Source organism: Salminus brasiliensis, chromosome 21, assembly GCF_030463535.1.
Source record: "Salminus brasiliensis chromosome 21, fSalBra1.hap2, whole genome shotgun sequence".
NCBI lineage: Eukaryota > Metazoa > Chordata > Actinopteri > Characiformes > Bryconidae > Salminus > Salminus brasiliensis.
Genome location: NC_132898.1, coordinates 32,388,925 through 32,416,294, shown reverse-complemented (window position 1 = coordinate 32,416,294; position 27,370 = coordinate 32,388,925). Strand labels below are relative to the sequence as shown.

The 27,370-nt window shown below is 43.9% G+C and overlaps 1 protein-coding gene across 1 annotated transcript in view; it reads right to left on the bottom strand.

The window, feature by feature from the left end:
- Nucleotides 1-25,264, bottom strand: part of lrrn2 (leucine rich repeat neuronal 2) — an 81,309-nt gene extending 56,045 nt beyond the window's left edge. Inside the window, exon 1 of the mRNA XM_072666265.1 lies at nt 24,612-25,264. The gene's annotated coding sequence lies outside the window, so the exon portion shown is untranslated. The remainder of the gene's footprint in view (nt 1-24,611) is intronic.
- Between the last annotated feature and the right edge of the window lie 2,106 nt (nt 25,265-27,370).

Genomic DNA, 27,370 nt, shown 5'->3' with positions numbered 1-27,370 from the left:
AATTATGGAAGGTGAGATTGGAAGTGTGGGTTTCACAGGTGCTTTGCTCCCTTATTGAATACAGATACACAAAGCCTGGTTAGTGGCAAATGTGCTCTTCTTGAGGAAGATGGATTTGTGTAAACCATGTCTTCATATAAGTTTCAACTTTCAGAAGACCTCAGAAGACTGGAAAAGGCTACTGGCTGTACATCAATGCAGAATTCGCACATATATTTAGGGTTACCTGGACAGGTCCACCTTTTTTTCACCTTTTTAATGTGTCAGAATTTCTTTACCCATTTCCTCCCCAATTTGGACCGCCAATTACCCAACTCATACATATTCTCCCCCGACCAACACCTGCCTCCTCCGACACATGCATAGCCAGCCATCTGCTCATTTTCTGACTCTCCACCAATGCAACATGATCGTGGAACCAGCGTCCTCTGAGGAAAGCGTACATCACTCCCATGCCGGCCAGCATTGCTCTGGAGTGATGTGGGGAGAAAGCCCCTTCTACTCACCCTGGAGAGAGCCCTAGCTCTAGCTTGGGCCCAAGCTGCTGAGGGCTAGCAGCATGTCGCGATGACTATTCTTTGGCTCTTTGGACAGCTAGTCTCACAGCTAGTCTAACATCTCACCGCTTTGTCCTGAATGTGCATTTAGACGTGCAGTACTGTCAAGTGGTTGTGCATGTTTGTTAGACTTCTTATCCAATGTGCAGCGATTGGATCGGCTGATGTGTCGCTTTCAGAACATGCTAACGTTAGCTTCGGTAACTGTAACTAGTGAACTACATTTCCCACAATGCTGTGTCGCCAATTGTGACAGAGTGGCAGAGAAGATCTGCTGGACCACTCAGGGCTGGAAAGGGAGTTTACATTGCTTTTACCTCAACGTTTGCTTCTACAGTCACTTGTACATCTTTTTTTAACACGTTGCTGGAAGCCCCGCCTTCTCAACACCACAACTAGTCTATTTGTACCTGCTTCAACACGCAGCCATTGGTCAGACTGCTTCACAGAGAGAGAAAGACAGAGAGCAGGAGACTGGAACGAAGCTTACATCCATAGCAGAGACGTTAGCCCTTGCTGTCCTTTAGCCTGGTAAACATTTGGCTGTCACAGTTATCACAGTCATGCATAATTGCTGAGAGTTGAACCTTCTAATGTGACTCTTAAACGAGCCATAAATGGCTGTTTAATGCTACCTATTGATACCTCAATGCTATTTTTTGCTCCATTAAGTTTTACGCCTTCTCTGTTCAGCTCTCCGACATCAAGAAGAAGAATGCTGTTTTCCAAAGGTACACAAAGCTTCTAAAGGTGCTTCCTGATGCCTTTGAAATCAAGACAAGTTATTGACACGAGTGCTTTCTTAACGACTACTGCTGCTAATGATGTGGTTGAAGGTCGGGCTCCTGGTTTCCCTGCTCTGCTGCATACCCTGTACGATTTCGCCACATTTCCCTCCCATCAAAAAAACAACAACAAAAAAAAAAACAAAGAAAAAGAAAAAACGAGAAGAATCTTAAAGCATTTCTCTTGTCCTGTCCCTCTGTCTTGGTATGTGTGCTGCCTCATGCATAATGGATGCAGCTTCTGGCTTTAAAAGAGAAGCACCAACTTCACGCTGTACGACAGACGTGTTGCAGTATGTTGCAGCCATACCTGAGGCACGCTGAACACCACATGGCTCTCGGGATGACCCTGTTCCACTGTCTTCATCTCAAATCTTTCACACTACCTGATCCAAAGAAGTAGAGCACTCCATTGCAGTGGGTGTTTCTTTAAATAACCCTCTTTTGAAAAGTTACACATGATTTTAAGGAGGCTTGAAAGCCTAAAGAGCCTTCGTTAAATTTCACATAAAGTAAAAGTTTGTTCTAGAGCCGTGGAGTTGCAAGAAGAAGTAAGTGAACCCTTTGGAATGACCTGGATTCTGCATGATGGTTACTAATGAAATGAAGTGGTCTCATCGTTGAACGTCTATTATTGAGCACATTGTGCAAAGTGCAGGCTAGAAAAAGTAAGTGAAGCTGGAAGTGAATTATGGAAGGTGAAATTGGAAGTGTGGGTTTTATTGAATACAGACACACGAAGCCTGGTTAGTGGCAAATGTGCTCTACCTGAGGAAGATGGATTTGTATAAACCATGTCTTCGTATAAACAACTTTCAGAAGACTTCAGAAGACTGGAAAAGGCTACTGGCTGTACATCAATCCATAGTCCTTATAAGATAACTCCAAGTTCACAGCGGTCAATCCTTATAGAGGTGAGCAAGAGCCAACAGGTAAAGAAGAAAACCTTCAGATGACTGGACAAACTGCTAAAATCTCTGTTCATCTGTCCAAACGCTGAAGAAGAATGGTGTTCAGTACAGGACAACACAAAGGGAGCACCTATTGACCAATAAAAGCAATAACGTGTAGCATCTCAGGACGTTCATCCCAAGACCACCCAGGCGTTCCACAATGCTAATGGGAAAAAGTTCTATGGATGGATTCTATGGACATGACGAAGCTGGTTGCCCAGCATCACCAAGAATACACCTGGCTGGTCAAGAGCTGGCTAATCCACTTGCTTACCAGTACAGAGTAGGTTTTTGTCTGGATGACCAGGTTTTCAACCACCTTGACCATCAAAGACCATCTGAAACCAGCCGAGCTGGATTCTTCAGCAGGGTATAGCATTTCCAATAATACGTAATGGCCTTAAGCAAAGCTGATGTCTATTCCCTGTCTTTCTACAAAACAGCCCAGGTATTCACCTAAGTGTCATATGGGGATACACGGCATGTAGACCTAGAGCCTCATATGACTGCACTCAAAACTCCCTGCATTCAAAAAGGCAATCCAGGCCTATTTGGATCAGTGCCGCTCACTGATTTCAAACGTGGGGGTACATGCCCTCATGTCCATGCTAATAAATCGGGAGCTTGCTGAAATAACATTCATGAACATGGATGGAATGGATCAGCAGTGATCGTTCTGGGGGGGATGACAGGGTGCTGCCTGTGCAGTTAAACACAGCAGATCTGCTCACTGGCTCACTCGCTCACAAGACTGGAAGGCATCATGAATATGAATAACGGTGCTCCTAAAGGACTGTGTGTGTAGGAAGGGGGTGTCTGTATCTGTGTCTTAGCACGAGCTAGCCAAAGGGGAGGGCCTGCCTCCAAGCTGTGGCTCTCCTCCATTTTAGGCTTGCGTTCATTCTTAAATGTGGTCCTGTATGAACAGGGACACACCAGGCAAATACATAACCACCACAAACTCCTTGTGTACACTATATGTCCAAATGTTTGTGGACACCCCATTTAATAAATGCTACTATAACTATATGCATGCCTATGCCTAATGCCAGGCGTGGGCTAGAGGGGTATAAAGCCCCCCAGCATTGAGCTGTGGAGCAGTGGAAGAACTGTGTTCTCTGGAATGATGGTGGTGATCCATTTAATACTTTTGGGATTAGTTGGGGTGAGCTGGGGTGGGGTGGTGATCATCCAACAGTTTAACACTCTTGGCGCTGAATGCAATCAAATCCTCACATCAATGCTCCTGCAAAGTCTTCTTCCTTGGACAGTAGAGACAGTTACTCCAACAAAAGCAGGATATACTCTTTTTAATACACCTGATTTCAGAAGAAACCATGAATGAACAGATGTCCCAATACTTTTGTCCATATTGTGTGGCTGTTACAGATTGTAAGAGTAAAGCCTATCTCCCTGATTGATTTACAGATGTTCTGAGTTTTTGTAGCGATTTTAGTGCTCCATCTGATTGACAGGCCTACATGCTTGAGCGTAGCACGCCTTTTACAAGCGAAGCGATGAAAAACGCCCAGCCCCTCTTTCGCACTTTCACATATATGGCAGTAAAGAGGGCAGTTAGACACTCAGGACCCGACCCCATCAGCGCTAACCCACATATCAGCAACCAGAAGGTTCTGTGTTCCTCATACAGGCTGCCTGCTTGATGCACACAGCCGGTGTGATTTATGACCGCATTCCCAACAACTGTAGGTCTCTGACCCTTTACTGAATCTGCAGCGTGAGCCTCTACTTTTCATTAAGAAATGCTACAGGGGAAGCAAAGTCATGTAGGTTGGCTGTAGGATGGTTTTTAATGCCAAGAACACAAAGAATGGATCTGTGATTCTGTGAAGAAACGTCTTCAACTCAAAAATAGAGAAAACACCTAAAGCTGGGGTTACACTACAGACATTTACCCCGATTTTAGCCCCGATTCTCAGTCTGGCTGATACTCCCTCTGCAGTCTGTACAGACCAGCTTCACTTTTTTGCTTTACTTTAATTCTTCTGCATCTCCTGGCTAATACTTTGGGCTAGTGCGGATCAGTTCAACAACAGGTTGGCGTATTGTCCTTAGTCATTCAGGGTGCGATGGGTATTCATGAGCCAGTTTGTAGTATAGCTGTATAGTGTACCTAAGGCCTAAAGCAATGGTCACCAACAATGGTCATCACTCTTGGAGATCTACCGCCTACCGACGATCGAACACACTTCATTCAGCTAAACAAGGGCTTCTCAAGCCAGTCATTGGATGGACCAGATAAGGTTAATCAGGGTTAGAGCTCAAGTCTACAGGGTTGGTGATCACTGCTGAAGGATTCCCTATAGCCCCACTGGGGGGGTTAGTTTGCCATGGGGAGGTGGGGTAATGTAATTATTACCAAAGTTTATCAGTGATTTTAGTCCTGTCTGTATGCACCATGCCAGTCATTTTTGTGGAATTCTCTGCTTGTTACCTTCTGTAGAACATGCACAACGTTTTTATTTTTATTGTAAAAAGATTTTTTTTTTCAAAGATTGAAATTCTTTTCAATATTTATTTTATATAATATTTTTTCAAGTATATAGGCACTCAAGGAGGCAGATAGTTTGGCCCTGCATGGCACAGAAACTGTATATTGTGCAGCTCTACCAGGAAATCAACCAGTTTAGTTCAACTCTACCAATCCTTTTACGAAGAGTGGTCAACTGTCCAACCGTAATTCTGCCAGAGACTTACTGATGGCTACACTGTAAAACCTGGTGAGTTATCTGAACCCAAATGGTTTGAGGAAACGTATTGCCTTTTAATGACTCAAATTATTTGAGCTTAAATAAAGTGCCCTGAACTGAGTATAAACTATGCACTGGCCATAACAGAGGTCTTCACAGTTTGAGTGCAGGGGAGGGCGATGGAGGCCGTAGTCCAGCACAGTTGGTTGATTTCCCTGCTCTAACAGCTCTACTATCAGGTGTGCTTGAGCAGGAATCCGGCCATCCAGGCATAATTCTACATCAGTGCATGAGTGGTCTCTGCCCACTTTATGTTGGCATAAAGCCACACTGAGCAGCAGAGACATTGGTAACTTGCTCTTACAGCCTTCAACACTGAGGTCAGGCATCTGCACAATCCCCAATCCACGCACAGGGGAAGGTAGCCTGGGGGGAATGACTACGCCATTATAGTGAGTGAGGGGGTGGAACAACAGGTCTGATATGCATATACTAGATGGTGCCAGGAGCCAATGGGAAAAGTGTGGGTTTTACTCATTGGTTTACTCAAAGGCTGCACTGCCCAAACATTAGGTACACCCAAAAGATCACCATTTTTCATTCAGTCTGTCTAAACTCACCTCTCCTCAAAATTTGCCTAAAGGTTGATCTGTGTTTCACTTTCGAGTTTGTTTAGCTTAATCAGCTTAACTCATCTTCCAACTTCCAACTTAACTTCCTCCAACTTATTTAAACTTACTTAATATTTAAGTTATGGTAATTAATTCAGTAAGTAGTGCAGTTAGATCAGTTTCAGATCAAACTCACATGAAATTCTTGTGTTTTTTATTATTTTAAAGATGTATCAAGATCAAGGACACGACTAGGTATTAAAATGCTACTTATTTTCTTAAGGTTTTGTACCTAAACTCAACTGGTGGACGATGACGTCAAGCGATTTGATAAGAACACACGTCCAGACGGCTTGAGAATGCTGTCTGAATTGCAGCACTCAGACATGTCTTCTCTATACAGCACACAATTAACACTCAAGAAAGACTGGTGTATTCAAAGCTGTAGAATCCAAAATGACTCAAATGCTGTATTATATTCAGTGTCAAACTCTGAAAAGTGTTTAACATTAGACACTATTAGTTTAATAGTTATTAAGCATTTAAAAATACACGGATTTACATAGATATACATCAAAATACGAGCTGGGAATGAGCTCGATAAAAGTGATGCTGATTTCGGTTGTCAGATTGTAATAAGCAGAAATGCTGGCAGGCGTCTTGGTGTGAATTACAATAATGAGTTATGTGATATAATAATGTGATAACTGATGAACTGAGACGCTGGAAAATCATCTCAACTCGATTCCCGAATGATTCCCTAAAAAAAGAGCTTAGCATCTCCTCCGATCCGTCCTGTGCCTCCACACCACCCACATCACTTTCACTTATCCATTTCGGTTCCCGTATGTGACCCGTGCGAGTAGAGTGGCCCGTGGAGGTGGAGAGCCTTCTCCATCACCACAACAAGCAGGGGGGGGAATAAAGAGGATCGGCAGGGGGAGCACAGAGAGGATTTTTGCCCCCCCTCCCCTACTTTTTATCGGAGATTGCGCCCCATGAATCAGGAGGAAGTCGGGAAAGGGAACTGTCTGCTTCTAATAAATGCTCTCGCGTCCCTGACTTTTTTCTTTGGGAAACGAGCGTATTGAAGAATATAATTTAATTTCTCGTTTAAATGGCTCAATGAATCAGATAAGGAGAGCGCGCTCGCAGGCAAAGTGTGGCGCATTAAATTAGATGGAAGCAAAGGATGGTGGGAGTGAAAAAAGGCAAGTGTGTGTGTGTGTTTGGGTGGGGGGTTAGTCAGCGTCAGGCATGCTGGTTGAATCGATGCTTTACCCATCAGCGCCTCCACGCCTGCCAGGCTGCGGATGTATGACGATTGTCTCTCGCACTGCGAGATCACTTCTATTCCCCAGTCTCTGAAGAGCGAACGCTCGCTTTTAATTAAAAGTTTACCCAGACACCTGAGCACTCCCCCTCTACGCCCACATGCCGCGTGCCCTCCCTTCTTCCTCCCCTCTTTCTGGTTTAAGGAGCCCCAGAATGGAAAACTGTATTTTCCTTGGTAAAGCTGAATAATGAGGGTTCAGTATATGAAAATGGCCCGATAAAACTGAAACAGCTGGCCAAATCCAAAAAAACAGTCTGAAGTAATATTTATTCCTCTAAATTGACGTAAACCTGCCGTCAACCGAGCACCACGCAGCTTGATTGAGGGCGTATCAGCGTGTCTTTGCTATCGTAACGATGGGAAAAGTTCGCCTTGTGTGGCTCGTAACGTACAGAAGGCATGAACTGAACTAAGTCTCTTAATTATTCATGGGTGTGTTTTGGCCGTTGTTGTCGTTCCCTTTAAGAGCCAGGTGCGGTCTGACTGACCTTGGCGGGTTGCTATTTCAGTGGTGTAAAACGTGGGGGGGTAAACGAGCGCCGGGCTGCACGTGCCTGTGTTGACAATGCACTGCCGAGGTAGCAACGAACGTCTGACTGTTGACGAATGTCTGCCTAGGCTGTTTTCAGTCAGTGGAGCTCCTGCTGTGTTTTCCTTTGCCAAGATACACAGCAATACTCCAGAAACTGACCTGAACACCCCTCATTTCGAGACCACTGCGCCCATCGGAATACAGATATTTGCGAGCACTGCTGCTGTTTAAACCACGCAGGTGGAAGGGCGTGAAAATAGACTGCTAATGGGGTGTAAGATAGCAACGAGCATCGCGGCGCGCCTTGCGCAGGGTGTATGATTGGGCCCATGGTGTTGCTGATACTGGAGACCAGTTCATCACCTCCAGGCCTCGTGACTATGGCTTTTCCTGTGCTGGTATCCACAGAAGGGGAGCTCAAACTCGGCACTCGCTGAAGCGAAAGCTGTGGAGGCAAACGTTAAGCTGTGTTAGACTAAAAGCTAACTCTAGCTTTAACATCATAAACACCCTGGACTTCCCTCAGCTGAACCAACCTGGAGCTGAACTGACATCAGAAGGGGACGTACTGGCTTATTTATTTACTGTTAAGACTCGAGAAAGCTAAACCCAGGGAAGCGAGTGGGGCAAGGCTAAAAAAGCTAACCAGCCACAGTCTTTAGGCCGTTAACCAACCCATTTTTGAGCCCTGAGGCAAAGTAACGGGGTTGTAAATATGCTTGTAACATTGTGACAATTAGCATTTAGCACACATTCTTACTATTTATACCTCAAATAACAACTTAAACACTCAATAAATGCATTCCTTGACACCTTTAAGGATTGCGGTCTGGAATTGGGGCTTGTGAAATTGGTCTGATATCGAAAAGCAAAGGACAACAGCATGTACCTGAAGCCATTTACCCTTAGTGTTGTTAAATATAACACTGACTCTGTCACACTTTGCATTTCTTTAATAATGCAGGGAGACTATACCACCAAGTCCATAACCATGTAAACACCACTGAGGAAAATAGAGCTGCAGATGTTTATGTTTCAGTAGCTCCTGCGTGTCTGCATTTGTTCATTCAGGCGCAGGCAGGTCTGCATTAATTTGTTTGGCTAGTGTTGGACATGTCTGTAGAGACCTAACCATGTATGTAAACAGGAGCATTCAGACAGGACGTTTCTATTTATACCAGCAGAGGTGACCTGTTCCCACTTGCTAGTGTGTGTGTGGTGTTTTCATTAGGGGTCAGTGCTGTGCTGGTGTGTGGGGATGTAGGAAAACCCTGAAGGAACAGCTGGTGCCCCCTCCAGTCAATGTTAAAAAGCTGCAGTGTTGACGCAGGCCCCCTAGTGGTACAGATGCATCAACTATGTCAAAAACAAGTGACAATATTAGTGGCAGTAGAGCTGCAGATCCACGATGTGGCTCCAGACTCTGCTGTTTCGGTCAGATCAGTCATTATCCAATTGACTGTTTGCGAAATTCTCAAGCCTGAGTCGAACTCTCAGAAACTCTCAGCTCAGGCTGCCTGGTTGCACCTGTATCACCAGCGCTAACAGACTAACCGTGGGATATTTTATTCCTAAAATAAGCCCAATCTCAGCATTTCGAGAGATATCCTAAGCTAATCAGAGGAGGAATAACTCACAGCATCTCATGTTGTGTTGCACTCAGGCCTCCACCAGGCACAGATGGCCCATGGCAGGCTGGATCATGTCACAGGCAGCCAGGAAGAACCCGGGCCGAGGTGTCCCCTCCCCGGCCTCCGCCGGCCGCTTGGGCCTGTCACCAGTCATTGATGTCAGGTGACGCCACGGGGAATAGACTGCTCATTAGGTTCGCCTCAATTTCCTTCAACCTTCCCGGACGGAGAGAACAACATTCAATTTGTGTCACTCATTAGGGCCCTTATTTCCTGTGACACTCGGCAGAGGGCCGCGGCCGCCACGTTGCCGCCGATAATGAAAATTACCCATCTTCATTGGCGGAGAGGGGTGCTTTCTTTTGCTCGGCGAGAAAAGGGCACCACAAAGGGAAGAGAGGGAGGAGAGTGTGATTTGTGTGTGTGAGCCGCTAACATTTATTCATTTTGAGAGACCCAGGCAAGAGCGCATGGTCGCCGTCTAGAGAGGCATTTAGCATAACTGCCGGTGTCCATTGGGTTATTTTGCTGGTGTGAAAATGCAGAGGATAAATTTAGCAGGCTTGCATACCTGGGGGGGGGAGGGAGGAGACGGGGAATCATGTTATCAAGCAGATCTGAATTGTAATTTTAGGTTGTGTGTGTGTTTGTGCATGTGTGTGTGTGTGTGTTTGTGTTAGCTCGTAGCTCAGATAAATATTCAGTCTCACACTTCTTCTGCATGTCTCTGCTAGGTCCTTCACCATGCAGAGAATTGTCCTCTGGCAAAATATTGTCCCTAATTAAGGCTATGCAGCTGCTGGACGGAGTACATAGGGCCAGTGTACTGTATAATAACATTAATGGCTCCATGGTAACACAAGGCGGTTGAGTGTGTTGCGCTTCAGAGCAGCTGGTAAACACTGTAGCATTGGATCATGGTCTCGTTCTGCATCTTAATTTACTTTCTGTCATAACACAACATTTCACTCTGGACCTCCCCCTAGGAACCCATGAAACGTGCATCATTTGCATAACGTTTGCCGGATTTCCTTCCCTAATTCTACATTTCTAGCCTGCAAATACACTGGCTACACTATATGGACAAAAGTATTATGACACCTGCTCATTATTCATTGCTTCTTCTGAAATCGAGGCTATTAAAAGAGTAGATCTTGCTTCTGTTGGAGTAACTGTCTCTGTCTCTACTGACCAGGGAAGAAGACTTTCTACTAGATGTCTACTAGAGGATTTGATTGATTGCATTCAACAACTGAAGTGTTAGTTCAGGATGTTGGATGGTCACCACCTTACCTCATCCGAAACTCCCCAACTCATCCCATTCAAAAGTACTAATCATCTTCTTCCACTGCTCCACAGCTCAATGGTTGGGGGCTTTATGCCCCTCTATAGCCCACACCTGGCATTAGGCAGCATGGAGCCAATAGGGTCATCAATGTTGATCTGCTCCAGAGAGTCCTATTCTATTGGCAGTACTTCTTCTCTACAGGGACTAGACAAGCTGTGTGTGTTTGCATTGTTTCTGGGCAATTCCGACTACCTTTCATTTTCCTTATCGGGAATTAATGGAAAGCTGAATTCACAGAAGCGAGAAACTAAACGTATCCTCAATATCGGCGTCGTAAGATGGTGGCCAACCTTGAAACGTGTCTAAAGCGATAAGAGAAACTCTCGATGTGCTGCGACTGGCCATGCAATCTGTGGCTGTGACTGTGACCATTACTACTCAAATGGCCCGGCCTTGTGGGAATAATTGCATTTGTCCAGGCGGATGCGGTCACGGCCTGATGAGGTAATAAACCAGCATGTTTTCTTCTCCACTTTGGGTTTGAGAAGGTCAGGCGAGAAGAAATGCTGTTGGGGACTATGCTGAGGGGCACACATTACAGCCATTAGATTCAGCAATGTATGCAACGGTGGACAATAAACATAGCAGTGAATGCATTTATTAAATATTTTGTTGATGTTTGGTGTAAAAACAGTAAGTATGTAACTTTTGCAAAAGAAATGCTCAGATGAGCTGTTATAAGCCTATTTGCCTATATAAACCTATATAAACTCTATAACTCCTCCCTCAATGTGTGACACTATGGTTCAGCTGTAAAATACTTAAATTATACTGTTAATGTGTGCAATAATAATAGTACTGTAATTCAATTAAATGTGTGCATTAACTCTGGTGCAATAATTTTCCATATTTATTATGACAGTTATTACCACTATGCCACTTTACTATATTCATATAATTAATATATATTTACATTTCAAGTTTTTCTCAATTTGTTGCTCTCTTCGTCCTAAATTTATTTGACGAGTGTGTATTGATAGTGTATATTTTATAGAGTGTTTATTTTATAGTGTTTATTAATAGTGTGTTTATTTTATAGTGTTTATTAATAGTGTGTTTATTTTATAGTGTTTAATTTATAGAGTGTTTATTTTATAGTGTTTATTTTATAGTGTTTATTTTATAGTGTTTATTAATAGTGTGTTTATTTTATAGTGTTTAATTTATAGAGTGTTTATTTTATAGTGTTTATTTTATAGAGTGTTTATTTTATGGAGAGTTTATTTATAGGGTGTCTATTTTATAGTGTTTATTTTATGGAGTGTTTATTTTATAGTGTTTATTTTTTACAGTGTTTTTATAGAGTGTTTATTCTTACACGAATGGTTGCAACTGTAACAACTGCAATTTCCCTCCTGGGATCAATAAAGTATTTCTGATTCTGATTATAATTCTGATATTTACCATCCTGTTATTTTGCCACCCTTGTCATCCTTTTACGAGGGGCTTGTGACCAAAAGATTTGGCTCTGCTCTGATTGGCTGGAGTAGAACCCACATATTATAGCAGTTTAGTATCATACAAAAAAATCCCCAGAGGCTTTAATAAAGCACTGATGAACCAAACCAGATATTCAACAATAGCTAGCTAATGTGTGGGTGTATATATATATATATATATATATATATATATATATATATATATATATATATATATCAAAATATATATTTACTGTGTGTCAGTGTCCAAAAATCCAGCATATCCAAATACATACAGTGTATGTACATACCACAAGGTGGTTTTGCTTGATAAAGAAGTGAACAATGTTCAGCGAGAGAGTGTGTGTGTGTGTGTGTGTGTGTGTGTGTTTGCCGGCTTCCTAAGCGTGCAGAATGAAATATGTTGTCCGTCGGAGCCTTGACTGCCTATGCAAAACCTCAGCCGCAGAATCACCTCAACCTCTGTTTGTGAGCCACTTCCCAGTAATTGAATTTACTCGGGTACCTTATGAATTATTCAGCTTTGTACATTGTGGCATTACACGAATGCTTTGAGCCACAGGCAAGGGGTGCGTCAACCTCTCGCGCTTTCTCACGCTGGGCCTTCCAACCCATCTGCTAGTTGACGCTGCCTACGTTCCGGCCTTAGACCATGGCGGCATTTTGGCGTTTCGATGAATCTTAAAGGTGAATTCCCCACCGCAGTTCATCCAGGCTGATAAGTGCTCCTCTACCCTGACTTAAGCGCTCATGATCCGTTCATTAACGAGCCGACGTGAGTAGTGAACCCACCAACTTTTCTTCGTCTCCTAATGAATTTCCAGGATGTCCAATCACATTGTCTCCGTGGTCTTCTGGCCCAGTGGGTCTGATTGTGTGATTGCACCAATGGATGAGATTAGTAATAATTGGAAGGGGACAAAAAGTAGAGATGACCTCCACTAATCTTCCTGTGAAAGTAATTAGAGGGGACGGACCGGTTCGCTTTTGAAACCCGACTTGAAGCACGGCCTACGAGGAGGGATGCGACTTCGCCTGCCAAGCCCTCAGTTATCTCTGGGACTTTATTCAGAGCGGCTAGATTGGTTTTGGCTGTCTGTTATAGTTTTATCGGGTCCTCTACGCAGTGCCAGTTACTGTCAAGACTGTACTGATGAGAAGATACTCGTAGTAATTAAGATCAATAAGATCCATTAAGATTTGCTTTAACATGCAGTGGGCTACGCTCTCCGTAATGGGTGAGAATTATCCTTCAACTCAATTCGCACAACTTTGCGCGAGTTGGAAAAGGAGATTGACTACTTGAGGAAAAGTGCTGGCGCTCATCACATCAACTGTCCGGTGGAAACATGCCTCAGTGCAAATCTCCATTTGTCCAGTGAAACCTGGTTAGATTTAAACCTGAATTTTGTACATGATCCCACAGTCCCAAACGTAGTGGACAAAAGTATTGGGACACTTGCTCAGTGGTTGTTTTACCTCTGAAATTAAGGGTATAAAAAAAAGTTTATCCTGCTCTACTAGATTTTGGAGGAGCATTGCTGTGCGGATTTTACATCTATGGCATTTAGATGACGCTCTTATCCAGAGCAGCTTACAAGGTTACTCATATTACAGAGGCGAGCCAATGTAGTGTTAGGAGTCTCGCCCAAGGACTCTTATTGGTGTAGCGCAGCACAGTCACCCAGCCCGGGAATCGAACCCCAGCCTCCCACATGGTGTGGTAACTCACTGGCAGGTAGTGGTGTTATCTGTTGTGCGACACCAACCATATTTTATTGATTGCATTCAGACATGAGAGTATTAGTGAGGTCCTAAAAGTACTGGATGGAGCTCCACCTCCATCATTCCAGAGAGCACAGTTCTTCCACTGCTCCACAGCTCAGTGCTGGGGGGCTTTATACCCCTCTACTAGCCCACACCTGGCATTAGGCAGCATGGAGCCAATAGGTTCCTGATGTTCGCTCCTGTTTAAATGTATTCTCACTGACATGGTTACGACACATTGTTACATTTATTTTTTAATTACGTTAAATGATCACCTTTGAGAATTTTGCGATAAATTCAAAAGTGGACCGAAGTGAGTGGAGTAGGTTGCAACATAACATAGCACAGGCAAGAATTGGTCATTTTTGCTCCTGGGCTCCCCCTACAGTTGTGGAGGTTAATTCGCTTTTACACCACTGCTATAAACACAAAATGGGATGACATAATGGACAGCTGAACATGTGCATTTGTTGACAGGACAGATACAAGAAGATAGAGAAGCATGTGGACTGAGACGGTAGAGTAATATTACTAGACTGTACTCCGGTTTCACAGCATTATGCAGGTCTGGTGAATGTGTGGTGCAGACAACTGCATTGCTGTTGCAATGCCTATATATATTTATCATAGAATATTATGACCATCTACGTAACAGTGGAAATAACCATCCTTGGCTCAGACATCATGCCATGAACTGCATTAGATGATGGTCCACTGGCTCTTTGACACTGGCTCTAGAACGTTCTTCATGGGATGTTCCAGAGCTGCCCCACTGTGGACTGTAGAGAATGGACTTCTCGCACATTGAGTGTCTCCCAGTAGCTGAACAGTGGTGCCCCACAGGCCATTGATGCCAGAAGGAAATGTCAACACTGGCAGGTGGTATGGAGCAATCGCCGCTCCACTGTGGATCAGAACCTCTATACTGAACACTTTCCCTCAGCTAATATGATCCATGCCACGACGTCTTGCTAGTGTAATCCAAGCCAAGGGTGGTTATGCCCACTATTAGGTAGGTGGTCATAATAAGCTCTCCTTGAGCTTCCATAAAGACCTATGAAGTTAACGACGTCAGACTGAGATGGCACACCGACTAAGAACCGATCGCATAATAAAAGAACTTCATCTTGCATCTCGTCTCCTGAGTCCTTCCTCTCTGGATGCGAGATCACAAGTTTACAAGAACCCAGAAACGACAACTAAGCCTTTTTGGTCCGGGGCGAGAGGGATACATTGGCTTTATAGGTATCAGCGGCGAGCTGGGGTCCGGTTAGAGTGCCCCAGAGATATTGCTCGCTGAGTGTGAGATGGTACAGCATGGGAAAGCAGCGCTCAGCGGTGTTACAAATGGAACACTATTAGCCGTGTCACTGAGGGATCTATCTGGGATGCTTCACCTTGGCTGTTTGCATTCATCATAGGCTGCAAAATGGCAGACTGATCTGTTTACTCATTCTCAGATATGCCCTTGAGAGATGCAAGTGGTGCTCTCTCTCTCTCTCTCTCTCACTCTCTATCCCTCTCTTTCTTCTTCATCCTATCCATAGAAGCGTGCATATTTTCGACAGCAGTGTGTAGCAATGTATGCTCTGAGTGCCACAGCTGCCACAGCCCACGCACTGGCACTGACTGTATGTCGTTTTAAATGCATGACGTCTCTATTGCAGGATTACTTTTTGGAGCAAAGCAGATATCAAAGACCCCGTTTACACCTGGTTACTTCATGCGCTTTGAGTATCAGGATAATATCTGGATTAGGCTGAGCCACATAAAAATGCAAGTGTAAATGCACCCAAGACTTAGAGGTGATCTGAGATGCATTTGAGACACATTTTAGCACTGCTAATGCACCCTTCTCTCCAATACACATTCCACAACCAAAACTCATCCCAGCACAAGCAAACCTCTTTCCTGTATGAGCAAAACTCCTCCCAGTACAATCAAAATCCCCCCTAGTACAACTGAAACCCCTCCCAGTACATTTAAAACCCCTCCCAGGACAATCAAAATCCCTCCTAGTACAACCGAAACCCCTCCCAGTACAACCAAAACTCTTCCCAGTACAACTAAAACCCCTCCTAGTATAACCGAAACTCCTCCCAGTACAATCAAAACCCCTCCCAGTACAACCATAACTCTTCCCCGGACAAGCAAAACTCCTTCAAGTACAACCAAAATTCCTCCCAGTATAATCACAATTTCTTCCAGTACAATCAAAACCCCTCTGAGAACAACCGAAACTCCTCCCAGTACAACAGAAACTCCTCTCAGTACAACAGAAACTCCTCCCAGTACAACTGAAACTTGTTTGATGGTTCTTCACACTCACAGCTTTTTTTCCTCCTCCTACCGTTCCAGCTCTGACATGCGCATCCTGATCCAGGGTAATATGCTTGTATGCATCTTTTGATAACTGCAATAGCATTTCTACAGTAAGTGTCCAAAAAAAAAAAAAAGGATTGGAATATTCAATGCATAGGAATGCATTGAAATGTGTCCACAAACTTTCAACCCAAAAATTCTAACTTCTCTACAGGTCACAATTTTCAAGCTACAGCCACCAAATTTGACATTATTGACTTTTACGACAGCCCACCCTAATCTCATCTAGGCCCTCTGCAGTGTAAAACCCATACGGGGTTCATGTTTAACCCTTCCTTGTCCCATCACTGAGTCTGGTGAGCTATTATTCAAATATAGCTGTAAACTAATGACTTACTTTTCCACTGTAATTGTTACTAACGTACTCTGATTAGGTCATGCCGTTACACATTTTCTGTTACTACCCAACCTTGTGGATAGGTGAGACCACCCTATAGAGAGGACTGGAAGTGTCTGAGAGCGCGTTGTGTGATGGGCTTTGTTGTGACAGGACATTTTTTCCTCTCTCTCTCTGCTAGACAGATGTCTGTGACGCCCTTGCTTCCAAACCAAGACAAGAGGTGACACCTAACAGCACCTACAAGCCAAATACACACACACACACACACACACACACACACACACACACATACTGTACCCACACACACATACACCTCATTTGCAGTAGTGCTGTTTCCTAGCAGCCAGGAGTCAGCCCTTGCCTCTGGGTGTCCAAGCCAAGCCTTACTCAGAGAGAGAGAGAGAGGATAAGAGAGAGAGAGAGAGTGACAGTTAGGTATGTAGGTAGAGAGAGAGAGAGAGAGATGTAGAGGTAAACCAAGGGTCACCGTTTGCCGTTCTGCCCAACTCTGCGGGTAAAATCATGTGACTCATCAGAATACCCCCCCCCCCCCTATACTCAAAATTATGATGATGATCATCATCCAACATCCTGACCTCAGTAACACTCCTATTGCAGAATGCAATCAAATCCTCACAACATTGCTTCTCCAAAATCTTGTAGAAAGCCTTCATCTAAGGACAGTAAAGCTCCTTGATTTCAGAGGAATGAGCAGGTGTCCCAATACTTTTGTCCATATAGAGTATGAAGGACCTTTACGTAAATGAGGTTGAACACTGGCCAGCATGGGGGCACTGGGGGCACTGTGTGTAGGGGGAGATCAGGCCGATTCTAAGGGCCTGTCACTGAGAGGGGCCCTAAAATGATGTATTTTGATGTTGGTGTTATGGGGCCCAAAATCCCTGGCAGCGCCACTGAGTGTTCTCATGGCAAGGCAATGTGGGATTGTCTGATTGCTGGGTGGGATTGCTAGGCGGTTGCCATGATGGTGCTAGGTTGTTGTTATGGTTCCCAAGTGGTTGCTATGGAGTTGCTATGGTGAATTATTAGTTTTGTTATGAGTTAGAAGGCTTTACCCACCACAGCGGTAGAAATCACATCAGCAGTCACTGCAGGAGGCGCCGCAGATCAACGCAGCGCTCTCCAGCTTCCATGGGACATGGGAAAAGTGTCATGTCATGTCAACTCATGGCATGTCAGTGTGCACCTTTATTTTGCACTGGTACCCTAGTTCTTCACCTGGCTCATTTTCAAACCTTTTGCTCTTCATTTTTCTGTTCTTTAAAGCCACCATAATTGGGATCACTTTTAATTCCTAAGGGGCCAATCCCAGGTACTAAAAGGGAATTACAGCAATTAAATGACGAGGACAGCACTGGAATGGTGATTCAGTGTTAAACTAGCCATCAAAGGCTCATGCGTCTCCATATGGTCAAAGCTCATCCATCCCATGGTATTCTCCATCCATGATGAATGAGCACACTGTTTGCATACAGTACGTAACACAAGGCATTTTCCCCCTGCGTCTCCGATCGATGGGCACCATTGACCCGGCTGCTGTTAGTCAAAGTGGCACCCGTGTGAGACAACAGCTACATCTGCTAAGGCAAACTAGCCTGTCGCAACTTCCTAATCATTGAAACATCTGTCTTTATCGACTCTGCTCATCTCTCTCTCTTCCTCTCTCTCTCTTCCCCTCTCTCTCTCTCTCTCTCTCTCTCTTTGCTAGGCATCTGCTCCATCGCTCCCTCCCCTCCCCACCCCCTATCGTTAATGGTGCTAACGCAGGGAGGATTTAACAGATGTTTGCGCGAGAACTCCGACATCTCACGTTCCTGGTGCACTTACCTGCGGAATGAAGACATCGCTAAAGATCCCAGCTGCTCTTTTCTCTTTTTTCAGAGGATGCAGCAAAAAAAAAAAAAAAAAAAAAAGACCTCAAGGACAGTCTGCAGTGGGGGCAGTCTAGCGGTAGAGGGACAGTAGCCAAACGATCGCCTTTGTGAGAGCCCTCCGTAATTGTGTGCAGCTGCACGGTCAGCCCCCAGTGTTTTTATTTTTAGAAGGCTCAGCCATGCCATTCTTTTGCAGCCCGAGTTCAATATGAAGTGGCTGTTGACTGTCTGTGGAGCATAGCGAGGTAGCCCTCACCTCTAGCATCAATCACGATTGCCCAGCTGAAGGCCAGCGTTTGACGTGTCCTATCCATGAGGTTGGACCAGTTCTACCAAATGCTGACAAAACTCTCATCCAGTGTAATGTAAAAGAGGATTATTGCTTTCATATGATATTTATTTTGGATGCGTGCTGAGAGCTGGATGTTTTTTTAGACTGCCTAGTTTGAATTAGCCACAAAAGTGCAAGTCCAGCGAAGTACCTTACACTGAAATTCTGCGCTTATGTATGGCTGTAAAGTTCAGTCTAAATTCATTAGCTTGAATAAGATACTCACCAGCTTACAGCTGCTGCTGCAAAGGGCATGCATGGCCAGAGTTATAAGAACAATTATTTATAATTAACAATGTAATTTTCAAACTATCTAATAGTTTCTTGATTGGGCAGTGGTGCTCAGCGGTTAGAGCGCTGGGCTGTCGATAACAGGGTTGTGGGTTCGATTCCCGGGCTTGGCAAGCTGCCACTGTTGGGCCCTTGAGCAAGGCCCTTTACCCTCTCTATTCCCCGGGTGCTGGAGTTGGCTCCCCACCACTCTGGGTGTGTGTGACAAATATGTGCACCTTTACCTTTATCATTGTTATATGTGCATTAATAACTTCTGCTAATTCAACACTTGTTTAGTGACACTAAAAATAAATGACATTTTAGACACTTGCTATTTTATACATTACTACTAGCTAAAATGTATTGCTAAATGGTTGCTATGGTGGTTCTAGGTGATTGCTATGTGGTTGCTACAGAGTTGCTTAGTGGTTGCTAGGGTGTTGCTAGGTGATTGCTATGGTGTTGTTAGATGGTTGCTTAGTGGTTGCTATAGAGTTGCTTAGTGGTTGCTATAGAGTTGCTTAGTGGTTGCTAGGGTGTTGCTAGGTGGTTACTATGGTGTTGTTAGATGGTTACCAAGGTGTTGCTTAGTGGTTGCTATAGAGTTGCTTAGTGGTTGCTATAGAATTGCCCCAAGTGGATGCTATAGTGTTGCTTGGTGGTTGTTATAGAGTTGCCTAGTGGTTGCTAGGGTGTTGCTGGGTGTCAAGAATTGAGAGAGTGCCAGCTAACATCTGCCAAAACCCCCAGATCTGCCCCTAGATTTCCAAGCAGTTCTGTGTTTTCTATCACTAAATAACACACAACAGAATTATTATTATTATTATTATTATTATTATTATTTTAAGGATATTATTGTTCTTTTTATGTCTTTTAAAGACATAGCTTTTAGTTTTAGTTATTTAGTCTGGGAGTTTAGCAGTAATGGAATGAAATGGGAAAGGGTTAATAGTAAACACAAGCTGAAGTTGAAATCTCATAAAAGTTGATGCAGCATTTTACCTCTGTGAGACCTATTAGAGTACCTTGCTAATTACTGGGAGGACTCATGTGTGACCAGAAGCCAATACGTTACACAACTGACCGATCAATATTGAGCCTTCACTGTAATCACTCATCCAACTTAACGGAAAAGCTCATTCCCTCTGTTTCAGAACAACCAGAGCTGTACAGCACTTTACAAACAATTACCACCATCGCAACATGGAAATGAGTGCTCACTCAGAATGCTGCCTAATTATTATATTATTCTACAGAAATCTGCCTAAATACGATATAAGGACAAAAGTATTGAGACACCTGCTCATTCCTTGTTTCTTCTAAAATCAAGGGTATTAAAAAGAGTTGATCTTGCTTTTGTTGCCTCTACTCACCATGGAGGAAGAATTTCTACTAAATTTCTACTCCAGAGCATTGCTGTGAGGATTTGATTGCATTCAGTGACATTAAGAGCATTAGGGTGTTGGATGATCACCACCCACTTCATCACCCCTAACTCATCACCACACAACTCATCCCAAAAGTACTGGATGGAGCTTCACCAACATCATTCCAGGAGAACACAGTTTCTCCACTGCTCCACAGCTCAGTGCTGGAGGGCTTTATTACTTAGGTCAATAGGTTAACCTGGATTTCACATCTGTGGCAGCAACGGGTGCAACCTAAAGTAGCTGAATGCATTCATTAGAAGGGGTGTCCACAAACATATGGACATTTAGTGCACATTTCAACACATTTTACCTCCTAAGAAGTCTTCTCCTCTCACATTGGTAAAGATGTTTTCTGAAGACCTCGTTAGGTTGCATTAGGTACAAATTTGCTAGCTGATGTTTACTTCACCTTGAGTTCACATCTCTCTCGCTCTCTCTCTCCTGGCTGTAGTCTGTGGTACCGCCTCCCGCTGCCTTATTTTCTTTGTTCTGAGTGGACTGTGCTACAAAATGGCCCATGTTGTGTGTTCTACCTTCAAAGTCTCCTCTGCGAGTTTCATTTAAGTTGTTTGGACCGCTATGAAAAGAACGGCTGAAACAGATATGGCCAGAATGGGATATATTTACAGCCTCTGTGTTGTTGAACATAGACTCTTAGGATCTTTCTCACCACAGGCAGGCCTTGTTTTCTCTGGCTGGATCGGTTCCGTCAAAAGGTTCTTTCTTGGAGGAACTTTGAAGACAAAGCTTGAAATGTTTACTGTTGTTCCTCTTGCGCTGCGGCTCGTTCAGAGGAGGGCTTTTGGCGTAGCTTTGCGCTTAGCATCTTTATCCAAGCGGGAGGTATCTTCTAATTAGCTGAGCTCGTGTTGGGTAGATGGAGACCTCACCAACAGCTCCACCTTGAGCTTCTAAATGATTTGGTCCCCTGCATGGCAATGGCACGAGAGCTGATTTCGAGCAGGGAGCAGCAGGAGCTCAGAGTGAGCTATCAAGACGTTAGAGATTTCACAAGTGAAGGGGGGTGGTTTAATATGCACTAATGAGTTCTTGGAGCTGCCAGTAGACCTCAGATGTAAACAACAGAGAAAGGACTCTTTAACAAGAGTTGTTTTTCAAAGGTGACTCATGAGATATTCAGCATATATATATATATATATATATATATATATATATATATATATATATATATATATATATATTATCATATAATTTTAACCCTCCAATCCCCCAGGTTTATTATTTAGGTGTTAAATCAAGACTTGTTGTCGGCTCTTGCTTCGAATGGTTTGGTAGCTTTTATGGAATTATATATAGAATATTATATGAGTGGTCATAATTAAATGGTGGAAATGTGTGATTTTATTTGCAGTAAGCGGTCATACGCTCTTCCATTTGTCTCAGTCTAGCAGTGTTTTGCGATCCAGTTTGCCTTATCGCTAAACAATTCACCACAGGGCATCTTTCCACCAAATGATGAGGAATTATAATGACAATAATGTTTACAGTAATGGAGTCCGGGCCACAGTCAAGCTTCATCATGCAAGAAATAAATGCATATTTGCCTTCTATAATCATAGTCCTACACAGGACTGAAGGCTAATCAACATTACGATGAACAAACGACGCAATTATCTTTCCAGTCTACTTGGCAGACCAAGCCATGTGTTTAATTCCTTGCTACGACTTATTAGCAATTAATTCATTTATTGCTGGGTGGATTTTTATGTGCCGAGTAGATGCGCTCTAAATTGAAATGTAAACTTTGAGGTCATCCGTCTGACCAGTCGACCAGACAGTTTTACTCAATTGAATAGGATAAATACAACATACACACAAATGCAGCTTTTTGAAGAGAATTGAGAGAAAAAGGTGTAGAATTTATAGAATTTATAGATTTATAGACAATTTATAGAACCTAATCTAGATATGGACGAATGTATAGAAAGCATTTTATTTGGAGGGTACCTACATAGAGACTTCATAACACCTGTGACATAAGTGTAGAACGATAGCTATGAGTACATATTATAAATAACAGCTTATGTCGATGTTAGCAAGATTTGGATAGTAAATGATGTATTAACACAGTTAACACAGGTCCATGGGGGGAGTATCTGTAGGGGGTTTTCCATCCGACAATGTTTATCATTTTTGTGCAATATTTCAAAATTCAAAAGCCAACATTTTACGGCGAGGTGGAAAAGTTTGCATATCACTAAAGCCAGAATGTGGAAAAGAGGGTTTTAAATAAGCAATATCATATCAAGCCATAAGTCACATGATTCTCTTATCAGTTGGCTAATCATGACACACAGCATTTAAAGGTTTCCACATTCTGCAATGCCGAAAGCAAAGCCGGTCTAAGAAAATGCCTCTCCAGATCTGTCTGGTGCATTTGCACTCCTACATGTATGGTGGATGTCATCAGCCCTTATTTGACAGGCCACTGCCATGAAAATATCTCAAACTGCTGTGAAGACGGCTCTGCTAAAAGCACAGACCCAGTTAAGAACTTACTTACACCCTAAAATACTTAGGCCATAACTTTTGCAAAACGTTTGAATGGAAACCCGGCCTGTGACACGCCACAAGGATCCAGCACCACCTGCAGCCGATTTGAGTGCCTGTCCCTCCCCACCTCCCACTTTCAAAACTCCTTCCACACAAATTCTTGGACTTTATATTATTTACTAATCCAGGTTCTTATTCTTATTAGTCTTAGTTTGCACTTGTTAATATTTACTTCACCTTGAGTTCGGATCTTACCCTCCATGCTGAAACCTGCTGTACCTCCCTTTCTGTCTTCAGGTTTCCAACTACTCAACTTTAGGATCGATCCTAGGATTAGGATCCTAGATAATTTAGGATTGATCACTCATGAATTGGTGTGTTTTCATTTCCCACCATCTGCAGTTTAATACATTTATGAAACTGTAATAACCATAATTCCAGAGGCATCCAGTTTATAAGGCAGAGACCTGGCTAAGAACACTGACTGATTTTGATGCCTTCAAACTAAAATGGTCATTTTCATGCGTTAAAGTAGAGCGATGGACATGTGGTGTGTTTATAACACTGTTAAGAACAGAAAATCCTTAACTATTACTATATAATAATATATTTATATATGTACATATATAATACCTATATAATAGGAACTTTATAACATATTGTTCATGTTATAAAGTCAATATGTAAGTATGGTTAATGTATATGATGATATTTCTGTATATATAATAGCACACGCGCTTCCAGAGACGCCTCCACCCGTGTGTTTTCCTCCAAACAGCCTGTCCCCATTGTAACGCACATGCGGCAATAGTGCGCTCGAAGCCTGCCAGCACGCTCACGTGTGTGAGCCCAAGCATTCAACATGACACCCCCTCCTCACACACACACACACACACACACACACACACTGCCTCCGTCCTCCTGCACATGGACAGGCAAGCAAGGGATAAAAACCTTCAGTTTAGCCCCCCTCTGAGGGGCTTGCGGAGGGGGCTTGTGGAGGAGGACAATCGCAATCAGGCTGCTGCTGAAAACTCATGGAGGGAAAGATAGTGAGAGAGAGAGAGAGAGCTTGGCAAATGCTAAAGCGACTGCGCCAACAGAGTCTCCAAGAGATGTGGGCACATCCAGCTAGATAGCAACAGGGGAAAAGAGGGAGGGACAGCAGGGGGGCGAGAGAGACCAAGAGAGAGACTGAGAGAGAGAGAGTGTGTGTGGTGGAGTGGGGGGAGGGGGGGAGTGTGTGTGTGTGTGTGTGTGTGTGTGTGTGTGTTTGGGGGGGGGTTGGATGCTGATCACTTCAATGAAATGACAGATGCATCCTACTGCTTGCGCGCACACACACACACACACACACACACAGTGGCACCCCACAGCAGCCTTGTTTTCGCGAGCACGCTCCGGACACAGAATTTCAATGCGACACCAAGCACACCCCTCTCTCCACTGCCAAGTTGATGGAAAAATCAGGACCGCTCGGAACGCCGACGACAGAAATACACCACAAATCCCAAACTGGTCCCAAAGCGAGCCCCCAATCAGGAGCCAGTTTTCCAGATCAGCTTGCCCGCTGACCGGCTGCTCCTCAAATATCTGAAGGTTACACCTCGCCTGGTCCTTTTCCCTCTTTTCCTACAACATACTTCCATCCTCTTCCATCCTCTACTCCTCTATTGTCACCCTTCTCTCCATGCATGCTGCATTGCACCTCCAGACGTCCACTCTTTGCAGCAGTCACGCGTTCAACTTAAGCAAGCCAGAGATAAACTTCCTTACCAGCGTCTACGTGCATCTCAGACACTTCGTCTTCTCTTGGTCTTCTGCTCTCCTTCCCCTGATCTTCCTTTTTTTCTCCCCACCTTGATTCAATCAACCTGCCTCCTTTGTGGCGACACCTCGTTCGGAACGTCTCCCAGGGTTTACGCTCGCGGACCTGTCTTTAGCCCCCCCGACCTAAAGCACTGTATCTTTATTACTGACACTGTGTAGGCGTGCTACAGAGGATGGATCTGTACTGCTCTCTCCACTCCGCTCGCTCACTCTCTCTCTCTCTTACTCACTCACTCACTTGCTCACTCGCTCCCTCCCTCCCTCACTCACTCTACCGTTTTCTCTCTCTCTATTCTTCTCTCTCGCTCTTGCGCGTGCGACTGTTACTGTCAGCGCCTAGCCTGCTTGAGCGGCGTAGACAAAGTGGAGGCAAATGCCCTCTCTCTTTTTCTAGCTCTCTCTCTCTCTCGTCTCTCTCACAAGGTCTCTCTCACAGTCTCTCTCTCCCTTCTACTTCTTAGTCTCTCTCACTCTCTTTCACTCTCTTTCTCTCCCTTGTTCATAACCCCTTTTTCCTCTCTCTCTCTCTCTCGCACGCTCACTGTCCTGCACTCTCACGCTCTCTTTCTCTCCCACTTAGACAGCAATGTGAAACCTGCTATTTCACTGTCACTTGCTCCTTTGCCACCAAAACAGGGCTGCAATTGTCCCTCGTTTCCACGGCGATGCAGCAAAAATGAGTTCGAAAGCCAACCCCCCCACCCACCCTTACCAACACCAACACCAATACCAACTCCACCACCATCTCCACCACTAACTCCACCCCCCCCCTCCCTCTCATAGACGCTTCTTGGAAAGATGTCTGTGAGACTTCCATGGAAAATGGACTCTCGATTAAGCCCGGGTGCCGAGCAAACAGGCAGCACAATACAGGCACTGCAGCCCCATTTGTTCTGCAGCATCTACAATAGGGTCTTCTAATGACTAACTGTGTACACACTCATCCTCCCCTTCATTAGAAACGCCTACCTGCTTCCACTTGCTGACCACTTCATACAGGTCCCATATACAGAAGCTGCACAATTACAGATTACAGATGCAGCCGGATGCTAATGCATTATTCCCAGCCGGTAAATTTTGATCAATAGGAATCGCCTCCCACTCTAGACACCAAACATGACCTCCAGATTCACCAGATTCATCATGTGACCCTGTGGCAGGAGGTGAAAACAGGCGTTTCCTGTGACTTCCCTTCCTGGCTGCTTTTCATTACTCTGCCTGATCTGCAGCTCATGGCCTCAGTAAATATCCTGGAAGAGCTGACTAACGCATGGATCCACACAAATACCAGATCAGGCCAAATTCTAAGAAAGGATGTTTCACTGAGGTCTTTGGACGCCGCTGGCCCTCTATGGTTTGTTTCAGTAGCCTGACCCAAGTATTGCACTAGCAAGCTTCCATATCCCATATAGGACTGTATAGAAATTATATTACTATATCAAACTGACCTCAATTTTACACAAAATAAGTCACATTAATATCTTTTCAGGCATGCAAAGATCTTGCATCACCAAAATAGCAGATTTACAGGGGAAGTCATTTTGGAGCATTTCTTTTGGTCCATTCACCATGAAATTCTGAAACAATATACAGAACAAAGGCCAAATTTACAAGAAGTCTAAAGTAACAAGCAGTAATTGTGGTAAAACAAGGTGTTTGCATGAAAGCCATGCTATAATTTGAAGGTACATTGCTACACTACAAGTGTTAAAATGTTTGTGGACACCCCTTCTATTAAATGCATGCATGCATGCAGCTATTTTAATAAAGCACTGGCAATAGAATAGGACTCTATGGAGCAGATAAACATGAACCTTTTGGCATCATGCTTATAGCACCTTATGGCACATTATAGCAGGAATGGGCTAGAGGGGTATAAAACCCCCCAGCATTGAGAACTGTGTTCTCTGGAATGATGGTGGAGCTTCATCCAGTACTTTCCGGATGAGTTGGGGATGATGAGAAGGGGTGGTGATCATGTAGCATTCTTACCTCACTAACGGATGCTCTTGTTGCTGATTGCAACCAAATCCTCATAGCAATGCTCCTCCAGAATCTAGTACACAGCCTTCTTTCCTGGACAGTAGAGACAGTTACTCCAACAAAAGCAGGATCAGCTCTTTTTAATACCTTTGATTTCAGAAGAAGTAATGAATGAGCAGGTGTCCCAATACTTTTGTCCTCATAGTGGATTTAATGTGAAAATAATATCATTATGCTTAAAGGGCCCTTTAAATGGAAAATGTCAGGTTTAGGCCACACCTACTGTATTTTCGGCTCATGCCAGAACACCATTGTTGGAGGACTTGAGGGTGGCTACTTGTGCAGAACTGTGAGCTGTGTAAACACTAAATTCAGATTTCTTCGTCAGATTAAAGCCACTTCCATATGTGGTCCCAGGTCATTATCCAGGATATGGTCATGCAATTATATTGAAAACAGGCCACTTATAATTCATATAAATGAATTTGAGCTCTGTACACGCATACTTTAAGGTCTTTACCATTCAGGCTGTGACCCAAATGAACCCCAGTTTCCGTTTTAGGGCACTGTTGCGTGCGTTGACCGTTGTGCTCTTACTATCTGAACCGTCAAATGGAATTCCCAATTGATTTTGAGGGCACTACTGAATATAATCCGAGCTGTAATGCAGGTATTTTTCTAGTATGTAACAGATGGAGGGATGTTATATTAACAGTTGCCAC